The 13,037-nt window shown below is 43.5% G+C and overlaps 1 protein-coding gene across 8 annotated transcripts in view; it reads left to right on the top strand.

The window, feature by feature from the left end:
• Nucleotides 1-425: 425 nt before the first annotated feature.
• The window catches only part of SPIN1 (spindlin 1), a 75,233-nt gene continuing 62,621 nt past the window's right edge, over nt 426-13,037 (top strand). The window contains exon 1 of one of the 8 annotated variants that reach the window (XM_056525329.1): nt 426-811. The gene's annotated coding sequence lies outside the window, so the exon portion shown is untranslated. The other 7 variants (XM_056525354.1, XM_056525301.1, XM_056525375.1 and 4 more) reach the window with 7 other exon arrangements.

The raw sequence follows: 13,037 nt of genomic DNA, 5'->3' as shown, positions 1-13,037 counted from the left end.
ATTTAAACAAAAGGAAAAATAAGGTTTATGGCTCTTAGGCTGAAAACGAGGTGTGAATGCAGCCTATGTTTGTCGGACCCGGCTGGGGGAGGGGAAAACCGGACACACCCTTACCCCAGCTGGACCGGCGCTGAAATCTATTTACTTTAATGAGCCGAACGGAGTCAAACGGTGACTCCGGTCAGCTTGTTTTTTACCCCTATCCGATTTTGTGAGCGGACCTAAAACTGTAGTATACTACGGTTTTAGGTCCGGTCAGGAAACCGGATACGGGTCAAAAATGAGCCGACCGGAGTCACCGTTTGACTTTGTTCGGCTCATTAAAGTAAATAGATTTCAGCGCCGGTCCAGCTGGGGTAAGGGCGTGTCCGGTTTTCCCCTCCCCCAGCCGGGATTGACAACCGTAGGCTGAAAACTAGGTGTGAATGCAGCCTTAGAAGGAGAGGAGGAAAAATGATTATGCAAAAGTGAAAATGTTATAGGTCAGGATGAGGTTAAATGAGCGGGTTACTGCTGTGGCATGAGCTCAAGTTGTGTGAAAAAGCAGCATAGTTTGCGTAAGGACACAATGAAACTGGAGTAGTTGCCATAGCAACCAATCAGGTCACTGCTTTCAATACAGGTGTGTTGTCTACCATTGGGGAAGGGGCGTGCCCTGTAAAGGGGCGTGGCTATCACGATGCACGTTACTGTTTATATATCCCTGAAGCCCATTCACAGAACCTGACTGTAGCCATGATACTTCCGCTCGCCTATATATCTCTGCAGCCTGGGCTTCTGGCTATTATTCAGTACCACGACCGGCTGTGAGGTTATTATGAAAACCTGTCTACCACACGAACACTAGACACGCTGGAAAAAATAATAAATAAATAGTAGCGAACATGCGCATTTAAGTCCTACCGCGGCGGAGAGCGGGCTCCCTAAACGCATGCGCGTAGCACAGTCCTGCACCAACACAGGGAGGAGAGATCATTATTTGGCAGGAAGGCGAGGCCTCATCCTGGCAGGAGAGACACAGCACACTGTATACTAGCAGCCAGCTCCAAATCTGGCAGTGTGTATGAAGGGGGGAGGGGGTGAGAGAAGAGTGAGAAAACGAGAACTGGAGTGTCTGAGGAGAGGGCTTGGAAGTTAAGGGGGAGAGCAGAGCGAGTCGGACCAGAGCTGCTGTGCTACTAAATACTGCTGACGGAATCTGACAAAGGAGGGAGGGGGGCTTCTTGGGAGCTGTGGCGCAGCCTTCACCTGGAGGAAAGTGGAGGGACCCCCTAGTTGTGAAGGTAAGCGCCCGTGTGGTGCAGGCACCCGGCCTGCAGCTCTTTGTTTGCCGGTATTCGCCACCATCCTCCTGTTGCTGCGAGCGCCACACAACTTCCAGCTCTCCCGTGGCGCGCAGCGACGCCCCCTTGTGTTCCCCGTTAGCCAGTGACGTCAGAGTGGCTGGAGAGTGCATGACGTAATAGAGCCGCCGCCACTGCTATTGTTCCACCTGGGCGCTGAGGAATCCTCGCTTTGTGATGTCATTTGCTGCGGCAGCCCCTAGTCAGCTAGTGAGGCGGGGATAGAGCCGGCCAGGCAGGGCAGCCTTGTCTGTGTCTCGGGCTCTAGGTTCCTTTGTCTGCCGCCTTCCGCCCCCTCCCCCTCTCGTCTCTTTCTCCAGGACGGAATCGCAGGCTGCTGCAGGTTTGTAAATAGTGGAGCAGCGCGCAACATGGCTGACACGGAGTGTCCGGGCTGCTAGGGATGGCTGTGCGGCCCCGGTGCCTCTCCGGATTGTGCTGCTGCAGCCTGGCATCCCACCGGGGTAAGAGCACAGGCCTTGGTACCCAGTGGAGGGGAGGGATGATCATACTGCGCTCCTTGGGATGCCCATGTTCTAGTGTGGGCAGACATGTCGTCTTTCCATTCTGGGCTATGCTGCCCTTATCAATCACGTCTGCTCCTATGTGTAGACAAGCAGGGAGACTATAGGGATGTGCAGCCTTTGTCATTGGAGGACTTTCATGTGAGGGAATGAGGATGGCTCCTTGTGATTGTGACCTTGATCAGGATGCACACAGTAGTTATAGATCATGATGAATCATCCCGAAGTATACAGCAGCTGTTCTCATCTCCTACATATGGTTATTGATCACATGCTGCTCAGGAGTCCTCCAAGTTGTGGACCAATAGGTTCATCACCCTAAGGCCCATTCATTGCATCTGGTAGACTATCAGTGGGAAAAGTGGCAATTTTATGACTAGGAACAGCAATGCAGGATATGATGAGTGAAGGTAAGAAGCCTAAGGGTATTCATGAGTTATTGTGTTTGCACAGCCAGATAGAAATCAGTGCTTGTCTTTGTATTCTTCCCTATCCCGTCTTGATCCTGGATCTTCTGTGCTTGTTGATGCGCCCTTCTGAGATACACCTTTGATGACCCCTTAGGGGGAAGGGATTTCACATTCTCCTAGCAGATTTCTGGTTAAGAAAAGTGACCCTCTTAGTATGGTTATATTTCGGGTAGCCCCCATTCGCTGAAGAAATTGACTAAAAAATTGTTTACACTCTTCCTATTGGACAGGTGAAAGGTTAGTCTAATGTTTGAGATGTCTTCCTCTAAAACCAGTCTGTGGACCTCCCAAATGTTGCAGACCTAAAACACCCAGCATCCCTGGGCAGCTGTTTGGGCATGCTAGAAGTTTTAGTTTCGGACCATCTGGTGGCCCACATTTGGAGACCACTACTCTAAGCTCCCCACTCATTACTAATATACCCTGCAGAATGGATAGTTACACCTGCATAAGGCCACTTTCACACCGCGGTGCTTAGGTTTGGGTCCAAATCTCTCCATTGTAGTTTTTCCATGTGTTTTGGTTAACACTTGATTTTGACTGATCCAACTACTGACAAATTAAAGAGGCCTAAAGCGAAGTCCTAATTTAGCTCATGACTTCTTTCTTTGTCTTAATTTATCAATATCACTTCTCGGAGCTGAGGTTTCAATGTTGGATAATCAGAACAAGATTTAAATGGTCACTGTCAAACAACTTACCTTCTTATGTGATTCCGAATATATTTGTATATCTCTTCATTTACCAAAAATGACAACCTTACCCCTGACAAACAGAACTAAACATTTGGCCATTAGTTGTCTGTTTCCTGCAATCTGCAGATCACTTCCTGTTGTTAGACTCAGTCAATCTCTATTAAAAGAGATCAAGATGGAACACAAGGAGTGGGGGCATGGCTTAGCTAGTGTTATGTGAGGGAGAAAGGAAGCCTGTCTGTCCTCCAGATGATCATGACTATCTGTGGGGAAAAAAAAATCAAGGTTTCCAAATCATCTCAGCCAGTTGCAGAAGTTCAATGCTTAATGCAACCCCTTCCTTACTGTGCTGCTGTCTTATTTCTGCTCACCTTGCAAAGCCAGTCCATCAGTAACCCCTTCTCTCTCTCCACATGCCTGTTAAAGTAGTGTACTAGAATTCATCTCAGTACAGCCTGCTCAGTTAATTGCACTTCAGCAGCACTATGCCATTACATAGAGGAGTAGGTGTTGTCCTGTGATCAGCCTGAGATGTAAGATAAAAGAATCTGTGTGTGCTACTGGCAAAAAGACAAGCTCTGGTTCTGCCCCTGAAAGAGAAAATGAGAACTGGCTGGTATGGATTCTTGGGGCTCAAAATAAGTGTTGAGAACACTGAACTTAGGGATGCTTTAATGGGCTATTTAAGAATTAAGCGGCTTCTTCCAGAATTAATTTTGCATACACAAAATAAGCACTGCTGTCAAGTCTGGCTGCGGTTTAGGCCTTAAAATGTTAGTGACTGCTGCTGTATACTGTTGAGTGTCGACACAGGGAATACACACCAGACAAAAAGTTGGTATAAAACTCCTCAGCAGGAAGCTGAGGAGCTGTCCCAAAGAGTTCTGTTTATTATACAGAAGCACATTTTTTTTTACATTTGACAAAAAGGAGAGGTTAGTTATCACATCAAAATAATCCTGTTATAGTTTGGTTATTTGAGTAATGCGGCTGTATATATTAGCATATTAAGCATTCATTTCATTCTCATTCTTGGCCATAGTTCATTTATGTTGCCTTTTGCCTATTCTACAAGAAAATTCCGGGTATATCTGTCCTTCTACACAGTCTATATTTCTTCAAATGTTTTGTCTTCCATCTTCCAACCTCTTGTTTATCTCGCGTCGTCTGGCCTCATCCCAACCTTACATATAATATTAGCTACAAATTGGGCTTGTTCTTGTGTTGGAGCTCTGTTTACAGAATCTGTTGACATAACAGGAAAGGACATAACAGGACAATGCAGATGTGCACTTAGCCTTAAAGCATTACTGTCATTAAAAACTTTTGACATGTTGACCTACTGGATCGTGAGTTATTAGCAGGAGAAGTGGGCAGCATTGCGTTCCGCTCCCCCGGCTGGCTGAGAGAAATGGACTGATCTCGTGGCTGGGAACTCACAATCGCAGCAGGTAGGGATGTCCCAATACCCTTTTTTTAAGACCGAGTACCCATACTTTAATTCTAGTACTCGCCGATACCAAGTACGAGTACTTTTATTTTAAAGGGAAGCAAGGTGACACTGTTTCTGGCGCTGTTTACTGTATATGTGGGTTCCTTGTGTACAATGGAGGCGGCTGCAGTAGTATGATCCAAGATTTCTCTCTTCTCCATTGGACAGAACAGGGAATTTGCATTGGCGGTGAGACCGATGACCACATGGTGAGCAGCAGTAGAAACCGGGTCACCTGCACTATCTACCTATAAATTCAAGTTAGTGCAGGTGACTCTGCTGTAAGATTGCCTTTAATAGTAGGTAGTATCCCCTTGCAGTCATTAGTAGTAGCTCCTCCAATGTAGACTGCAGCCCCCCCCCCCCCCCCCTTGTACACATTAGTAGCGGGCCCCCCTGTAGACATTAGTAGCAGCCCCCCCTCCTTGTAGACAGCTCACCTGCGGCTGTCCTCTGTCGGGTGCTGCCGCTCCACTGCCCAGTTCTCTCGTTCGCATCATGGCATCCAATGGAGGAGCATGTGACATACACGTCACCCTGCTTCCTCCGTAGCGTGACGTCACGGGGAGGAGGTGGAGTGATGTGTGTCACATGCTCCTCCATGGAACACTATGATGCGGACCGGAGGATGGGAGAACGGGGCAGTGGAGCTGCAGTAGGTATCGGGGACCTTAGACGAGTCCCCGATACCATGCAAATGGCTAGTATCGGTCCCGATAACGATAATAGAATCGATACATCCCTAGCAGTGGGTCTCAGGAGTGATACCTGTGGCAATCAACAACTTTTGAGCTTTGTACAGTTGTTTTTAATGATCACAATGCTTTAAGAGAAAAGGGGTATGTTTAAGTATTTGGTGTTAATCTGGCTACACTTAAGCATGGGTGTGGCTGTAATGCATGTAGTTGACAGCCCTTTTCTGTTTCAGGTAACTTTGCAGGATAAACTTTCCTGTTTGTGTACAAGAGTAGTACTAAATCTGTCTATTATCTATGGCATTTTCACCAGTTTCCCCCTCTATATGTTCCATCTCTAACTTTTTGTTGTCCCTTGGTGGATGAAGATTAGCCTCTATGATGTCTACCATAGACTGCACATGCGTAGAAGAGGGGATCTTCTCTCATATCTTTATAGCACATCCTAAGAAGCAGCATTTTGCAGAGCACTCTAGAGCAGCAGTGTACAGTCTAAGCTATGAATCAAGCTCTGGGGTATAATCCTTACAGTTTAGTCTCTGGGGGAAGTTATCATGTGGTTGTGGTATGCCCCTTTCTTGTGTAGATTTTGGCACACGGAATGTGATTAATTTGGTGTAGATTAAACAGCATCCAATAATTGCTCTGCACAGGCACTTTTCTAAGCGTGGATTGAGGTTGCATGAGTTTGCTCCTTTTAGGGCTATTTACGCCAGTATTATACAACTTTTCGAAAAAAAGCGGCATATAGTGAATTTGACCACTACATAAGCCAATCAAAAAAATGACTACTGTAGAACACCTTACCAATTTCTATATTTCAAAAGCCCCACACTTTCGACACACAAAAATTGCTGTTCCAAACAACTGCTCCAAAATAGACAAAATCCTTTCAAACATAATGGTAAATTGCCCCTCTTAGTCTGTCGACTCTGCTCTTTGAACTCGCTCCCCCTTTGTAACTCTTCTCTCCATAGAATGTATGGGAAGCATGTAACTTGTCTCTCAGTGAAATGCTAGTCTGCGTTGTAATAATAGGACAGAAATTTGCTTGTGACGGCAAGTTTTATCAGGGGTGGATGGGAAGAATTTAAGAAAGCTTTTTGTTTTTAAATTTTTATTAAAATAGTAGTACCCACTTAAGAATTTGGAGGTCGCAGTCAAACCACTGAATTGTAAAACCTAGTTTTATACATTTTGTATTTTTATGTCAATGTTTTACAATGATGTTTACAGTGATTTTATTACATAGGCTGAGAATAATCCATAGATACAGTCATGGGTGAACATTTTGGCACCCCTGAAATTTCTCAAGAAAATTATTTCTCACAGAAAAGGATTGCAGTAACACATGTTTTGCTATACACGTTTATTCCCTTTGTGTGTACTGGAACTAAACCAAAAAAGGTAGGAAAAGAAACAAATTGGACATAATGTCACACTAAACTCCAAAAATGGGCTAGACAAAATTATTGGCACACTTTCAAAATTGTGGAAAAATATTTTCAAGCATGTGATGCTCCTATAAACTCACCTAGGGCAAGTAATAGGTGTGTGCAATATACAAATCATGCATTAAAGCAGATAAAAAGGAGAGAAGTTCACTTAGTCTTTGCATTGTGTGTCTGTGTGTGCCACACTAAGCATAGACAACAGGAAGAGGAGAAAACTGAGGACTTGAGAACTAAAATTGTGGTAAAATATCAACAATCTCAAGGTTAAAGTAAAGGGGTTGTGCGCTGCCCTACCTTTCGAAGCTCTGCACGCAAGTTCGCAAGCAAGTTCATTACTCCGAACGCTGTGTGCAGGCTTCCGTGTTCGCAGCCGCCGGGCGTGATGTCACGGCTGGCCCTCTCGTGACGTCTCGCCCGGCCCCCTCGTGACGTCTCGCCCGCCCTCTCTACCAAAGTCTATGAAAAGGGGGCGTGACAGCGGTCACGCCCCCTTCCCATAGACTTTCGCTGAGGGTGCAGGCGTGACGTCACGCCCGGCGGCCGCGAACAAGGAAGCCCGCACACAGCGTTCGGAGAAATTAACTTCCGGATGCTTCGTGCGGAGCTCTGAAAGGAAGGGCAGCGCACAACCCCTTTTAAAGTCCATCTCCTTAGAACTAGATTTGCCTTTGTCCACAGTGTGCAACATTATCAAGAAGTTTGCAACAGATGGCACTGTAGCTAATCTCCCTGGATGTGGACAAAAGAGAAAAATTTATGAAAGGTGTCGACGCAGGATAGTCCGGATGGTGGATAAGCAGCCCCAAACAAGTTCCAAAGATATTCAAGCTGTCCTGCAGGCTCAGGGAGCATCAGTGTCAGCACAAATTATGCGTTGACATTTAAATGAAATAAAACTCTATAGCAGGAGACCCAGGAGGACCCCACTGCTGACACAGAGACATAAAAAAGCGTTTTTCCAAAATGAACTTGAGTAAGCCAAAATCCTTCTGGTAAAACATCTTGTGGACAGATGAGACCAAGATAGAGCTTTTTAGTAAAGCACATCATTCTACTGTTTACCAAAAATGGAATGAAGCCTACAAAGAAAAGAACACAGTACCTACAGTGAAATATGGTGGAGGTTCAATGAGGATTTGGGGTTGTTTTGCTGCCACTGGCAGGGGGTGCCTTGAATTTGTGCAAGGCATCATGAAATCTGAGGATTACCAACGGATTTTGGGTCATACTGTACAGCCTAGTGTCAGAAAGCTGGGTTTGCGTCCGAGATCTTGGGTCTTCCAGCAGGACAATAACCCCAAACATACATCAAAAAGCACCAAGAAATGGATGGCAACAAAGCGCTGGAGAGTTCTCAAGTGGCAGCAATGAGTCCAGATATAAATCCCATTGAACACCTGTGGAGAGATCTTAAAATTGCTGTTGGGAAAGGAAGAGCGGTCAAACATTCCGGCTGAGAGGTGCAAGAAGCTTATTGATGGTTATAGGAAGCAACTGATTTCAGTTATTTATTTAAAAAGGGTGTGCAACCAGATATTTAGTTCAGGGTGCCAATTTTGTCCAGACCATTTTTTGGAGTTTAGTGTGACATTATGTCCAATTTGTTTATTTTCCTCCCTTTTTTGGTTTAGTTCCAATACACACAAAGGGAATAAACGTGTGCATGGCAAAACATGTTACTGCATTCCTTTTCTGTGAGAAATACAAAATTTTCTACAAAAATATCAGGGTTGCCAACATTTACGGCCATGACTGTATAAGAGAAAACAATCTATAGCCTCTGTGTAGATGGACCTGTATTATGGCTACCAAGAAACAAAGGTTAGTTACATCTCCTAAAGCAGAAGCGGGTCTGTGACACTTAGTGCATGTTTACATGGACATAATAATCCAGGAGACGGGGAACCACAAAGAAATAAAGTGACCTGTCACTACTGTTCCACGTGGTTATGTGTAGAAGCTCCCATAGAAGTCAGCCTTAGACTTATTTCACACACAGTATTTTGTTCAGTATTTTTCCTGAAGCTAGGAGCGGAATGGACACAACTGTAATGAAAAGGTTTGCTGCTTTTTCTGTGTTTGGTCCTGTTCTAATGTTTGTAGTTTTTATCAGTATTTTAGTTTTAATGGAACTTTTTGAGTGTGTTCAAGGTATTCAATGGAATCCCATTGATCTGTATGAGGAATCAAATGATTCCTCCTAAAAGTCCCCTAAGGGGACAAAAAGTGTTTAAAAAAAAAAAAGTTGAAAAGTGTCAGTCAGTTTTTCCCATTTTACCACCAAAAAGCGTATTTTTTTTCTTCTTTTTTATAAACATATTTGGTATCGCCGCGTGCGTAAATATCCAAACTATCAAAATATAATGTTAATTATCCCGTATGGTGAATGCCGTAAACGTAAAAAAAAGTCCAAAAAGAGCTCTGGACTGCTTCTTACATGACAGTGGGCTCAGGCTATCACCGGCCAGGGTGGGACATCGCTGCGGCCGGTGAAATGCCAACGGCCCTGCGGTGTCCCTGTCCCCAGGAAGTGGAAGGAGGTTAGCACTGCCGGACCGTGAGGCCTGTGCTGGATCAACGAGGCTCGTGGAAAGGTATGTTAAAGTTTCTTTTGTTTATTTGAGAGACCCGGGCACGGGAATATAAACATGTTGCACTACAGTTGTCCTTTAAGGTGAAAATGGGCTTGGTCCTTAAAGGGGTACTCCGGTGAAAACCTTTTTTCTATTAAATAAACTGGTGGCAGAAAGTTAAACATATTTGTAAATTACTTCCATTAAAAAATCTTAATCCTTCCGGTACTTATTAGCTGCTGAATGCTACAGAGGAAATTTCTTTCTTTTTGGAACACTGATGACATCACAAACGCAGTGCTCTCTGCTGACATCTCTGTCCATTTTAACAGCCATGCATAGCAGATGTATGCTAAGGGCAGCATGGTGGCTCAGTGGTTAGCACTGCTGCCTTGCAGTGCTGGGGACTTGGGTTCAAATCCCACTAAGGAAAACAATAAATAAAGTGTTATTATTATAATAATGTCAGCAGAGAGAACTGTGGTTGTGATGTCATCAGAGAGCATTCCAAAAAGAGAAGAATTTCCTCTGTAGTATTCAGCAGCTAATACGTACAGGAAGGATTAAGATTTTTTAATAGAAGTAATTTACAAATATGTTTTAACTTTCTGTCACCAGTTGATTTAAAAGAAAAAAGGTTTTCACCGGAGTACCCCTTTAAGGCAGTGTTTCCCAACCCAGTCCTCAAGGCACACAAACAGTCCAGGATTTTAATTTTTCCCTGAATGTTGGTGTGCCTTCAGGACTGGGTTGAGAAACACTGCTTTAAGGGGTTAAAGTGGTACTCCTACACAAGGGTTGTGTTTTTTTTAAATAAAGATGCCAAGACCTTTACTTCTCACGCTACCCTCTGGTATTGCTGTTCCTGGGGCTAATGCTCAATGAGTCATTACTGCTCAGCAAATCGCTGGCTGAGGTGGGACACTGCTGTGGCATGGCTATTTTCTGAGCTGCTCTGTGATTCATCGATATCAGGGCAGCATAGGAGATAAGTTTAAGGTGTGTGTTTTTATTTTTATATATATATATATATTTTTTTTAAATCCCAGGCTTTCTGCAAAAATAAATAAATGAAAAGGAATTCTGCTGGATCCTTTTAACCCCTTAACGACACAGGATGTAAATGTACGTCCTAGAGTGGTGCCCGTGTCATGTGCGGCAGGTCCAGGCTGCGGTAATGGCGGACATCAGTGATTGTCAATCAGTACAGATCACAGCATCTGCGGCAGTGCGGTCGTTAAAATGGATTAGATTGCCCACGGCGCTCCTATCATCCATAATGGGGGACAGAGGTTCCCTCACCTGCCTCTGTCCGTCTCCAGGGGTATTCAGCTCTGGTCTGAGATTGAGCAGACCAGAGCAAAATATGACCGATAACAGAGGCATAGCACTGAACAGTATTAGCAATCGAATGATTGCTATAAATAGTCCTCTATGGGGACTATTAACCCCTTAAGGACACATGACGTACTGACACGTCATGTGTCCACTCCCGATCTATAACGCGGGACCCGTGGCTAATAGCGTCATAGCGGGACCCGTGGCTAATAGCGCGTGGCATTGATCGCTGTGCTGGGCGCTATTAACCCTTTAGACGTGGCGTTCAAAGTTGAATGCCGCGTCTAAAGTGAAACTGAAAGCATGCCGGTTAGCTCATTGGGCTGTTCGGGATAGCCGCGGCATCCTGAACAGCTTACAGGACAGCAGGAGGGCCCCTACCTGCCTCCTCGCTGTCCGATCGCCAAATGACTGCTCAGTGCCTGAGATCCATGCATGAGCAGTCAAGCGGCAGAATCATCGATCACTGGTTTCCTATGAGAAACCAGTGATCAATGATAAAGATCAGTGTGTGCAGTGTTATAGGTCCCTATGGGAGCTATAACACTGCAAAAAAAAAAAGTGAATAAACATCATTTAACACCCCCCCTTTTAAAAGTTTGAATCACCCCCCTTTTCCCATTAAAAAAACAGTGTAAATAAAAATAAACATATATGGTATCGCCGAGTGCGGAAATGTCCGAATTATAAAAATATATTGTTAATTAAACCGCACGGTCAATTGCGTGCGCGCAAAAAAAATTCCAAAGTCCAAAATAGTGCATTTTTGGTCACTTTTTATATCATGAAAAAATGAATAAAAAGCGATCAATAAGTCCTATCAATGCAAAAATGGTACCGTTAAAAACTTCAGATCACGGCGCAAAAAATTAGCCCTCATACCGCCCCATACAAGGAAAAATAAAAAAGTTATAGGGGTCAGAAATGACAATTTTAAACGTATAAATTTTCCTACATGAAGTTATGATTTTTTCCAGAAGTACGACAAAATCAAACCTATATAAGTAGGGTATAATTTTAACCGTATGGACCTACAGAATAAATATCAGGTGTCATTTTTACCAAAAAATGTACTACGTAGAAACGGAAGCCCCCAAAAGTTACAAAATGGTGGGTTTTTTTTCAATTTTGTCTCTCAATGATTTTTTTTGCCGTTTCACCGTAGATTTTTGGGCACAATGACTGACGTCATAACAAAGTAGAATTGGTGGCGCAAAAAATAAGCCATAATATGGATTTTTAGGTGCAAAATTTAAAGAGTTATGATTTTTTAAAGGCAAGGAGCAAAAAACGAAAATGCAAAAACTGAAAAACCCCCGGTCCTTAAGGGGTACTCCGCTGGAAAACTTTTTTTTATTTATTTATTTTTTTAAATCAACTGGTGCCAGAAAGTTACAGATTTGTAAATAACTTCTGTAAAAAAAAAAAAAATCGTAATTCTTCCAGTACTTATCAGCTGCTGTATGCTACAGAGGAAGTTCTTTTCTTTTTGAATTTCCGGTCTGTCTGACCATAGTGCTTTCTGCTGACAGCTCTGTCCATTTTAGGAACTGTCCAGAGTAGTAGCAAATCTCCATACCAAACCTCTCCTGTTCTGGACAGTTCCTGACATGGACAGAGGTGTCAGCAGAGAGCACTGTGTTCAGACAGAAAGGAAATTCAAAAAGAAAAGAACTTCCTCTGTTGCAGAAAGTGTAAAAATAAATAAATAAATAAAAAGCAAATAAATACATTCAAATTTGGCATTGCCAACATGCGTAAATGTCCGAACTATCAAAATGTTATTGATCCTTTACAGTGAACTGCGTAAACATAAAAAATTGACAAAATTGCTGCTGCTTTTTTTGTCATATAATTGGCCCAAAAAAAAAAAAAAAAAACAAGTGCAATCGCTACGTAGACTGCTTCTTCGTTACTTTATTTCTTGTCAATAAAGTAACGAACACCCCCTATATGTCGTCTCCCTGCATTATATCTTTTTGTGACAAGAAATAAAGTAACGAAGAAGCAGTCTACGTGGTGAGTGCACTTGAATTCTTTCTTTATTGGATTTCAACATAGCCAACAATCTACTGTATTGAACAGTTTAAGCCCACCAAGTTCTTCTAAGCTCTTCTAGCAGAGAGAGGTAGTTGGGCCGAAGCTGCTGCCTTCTCCTTTTTGTGTGCTGATCTGCTGCTGAAGATAGAGCAGTGGGAGGATCCAGGAAGGGGCATTTATTATAAAACATGATTTCCCTAGTAGAATACCATAGTAATGCTTAAAGTTTAAGCTAACAATCTGAGTTTACAAGTTTTTATAGCCTTAGCTGAATGACAGCAGTTTTTCCAATGGTTTACAGCTTCAGTCTTGAACTATTGACCCTCCATTCCCTTCACTTATACAAGTGTCTCTAGTCCTGCAAAAATCATATATTTACTTAATCCCTTATCAGAGAGAAGCGAGGTACCCAT

Source organism: Hyla sarda, chromosome 1 (genome assembly GCF_029499605.1).
Source record: "Hyla sarda isolate aHylSar1 chromosome 1, aHylSar1.hap1, whole genome shotgun sequence".
Taxonomy (NCBI): Eukaryota; Metazoa; Chordata; class Amphibia; order Anura; family Hylidae; genus Hyla; species Hyla sarda.
Note: the sequence above shows the minus strand (reverse complement) of the source record. Positions and strands in the feature narration are given on the sequence as shown.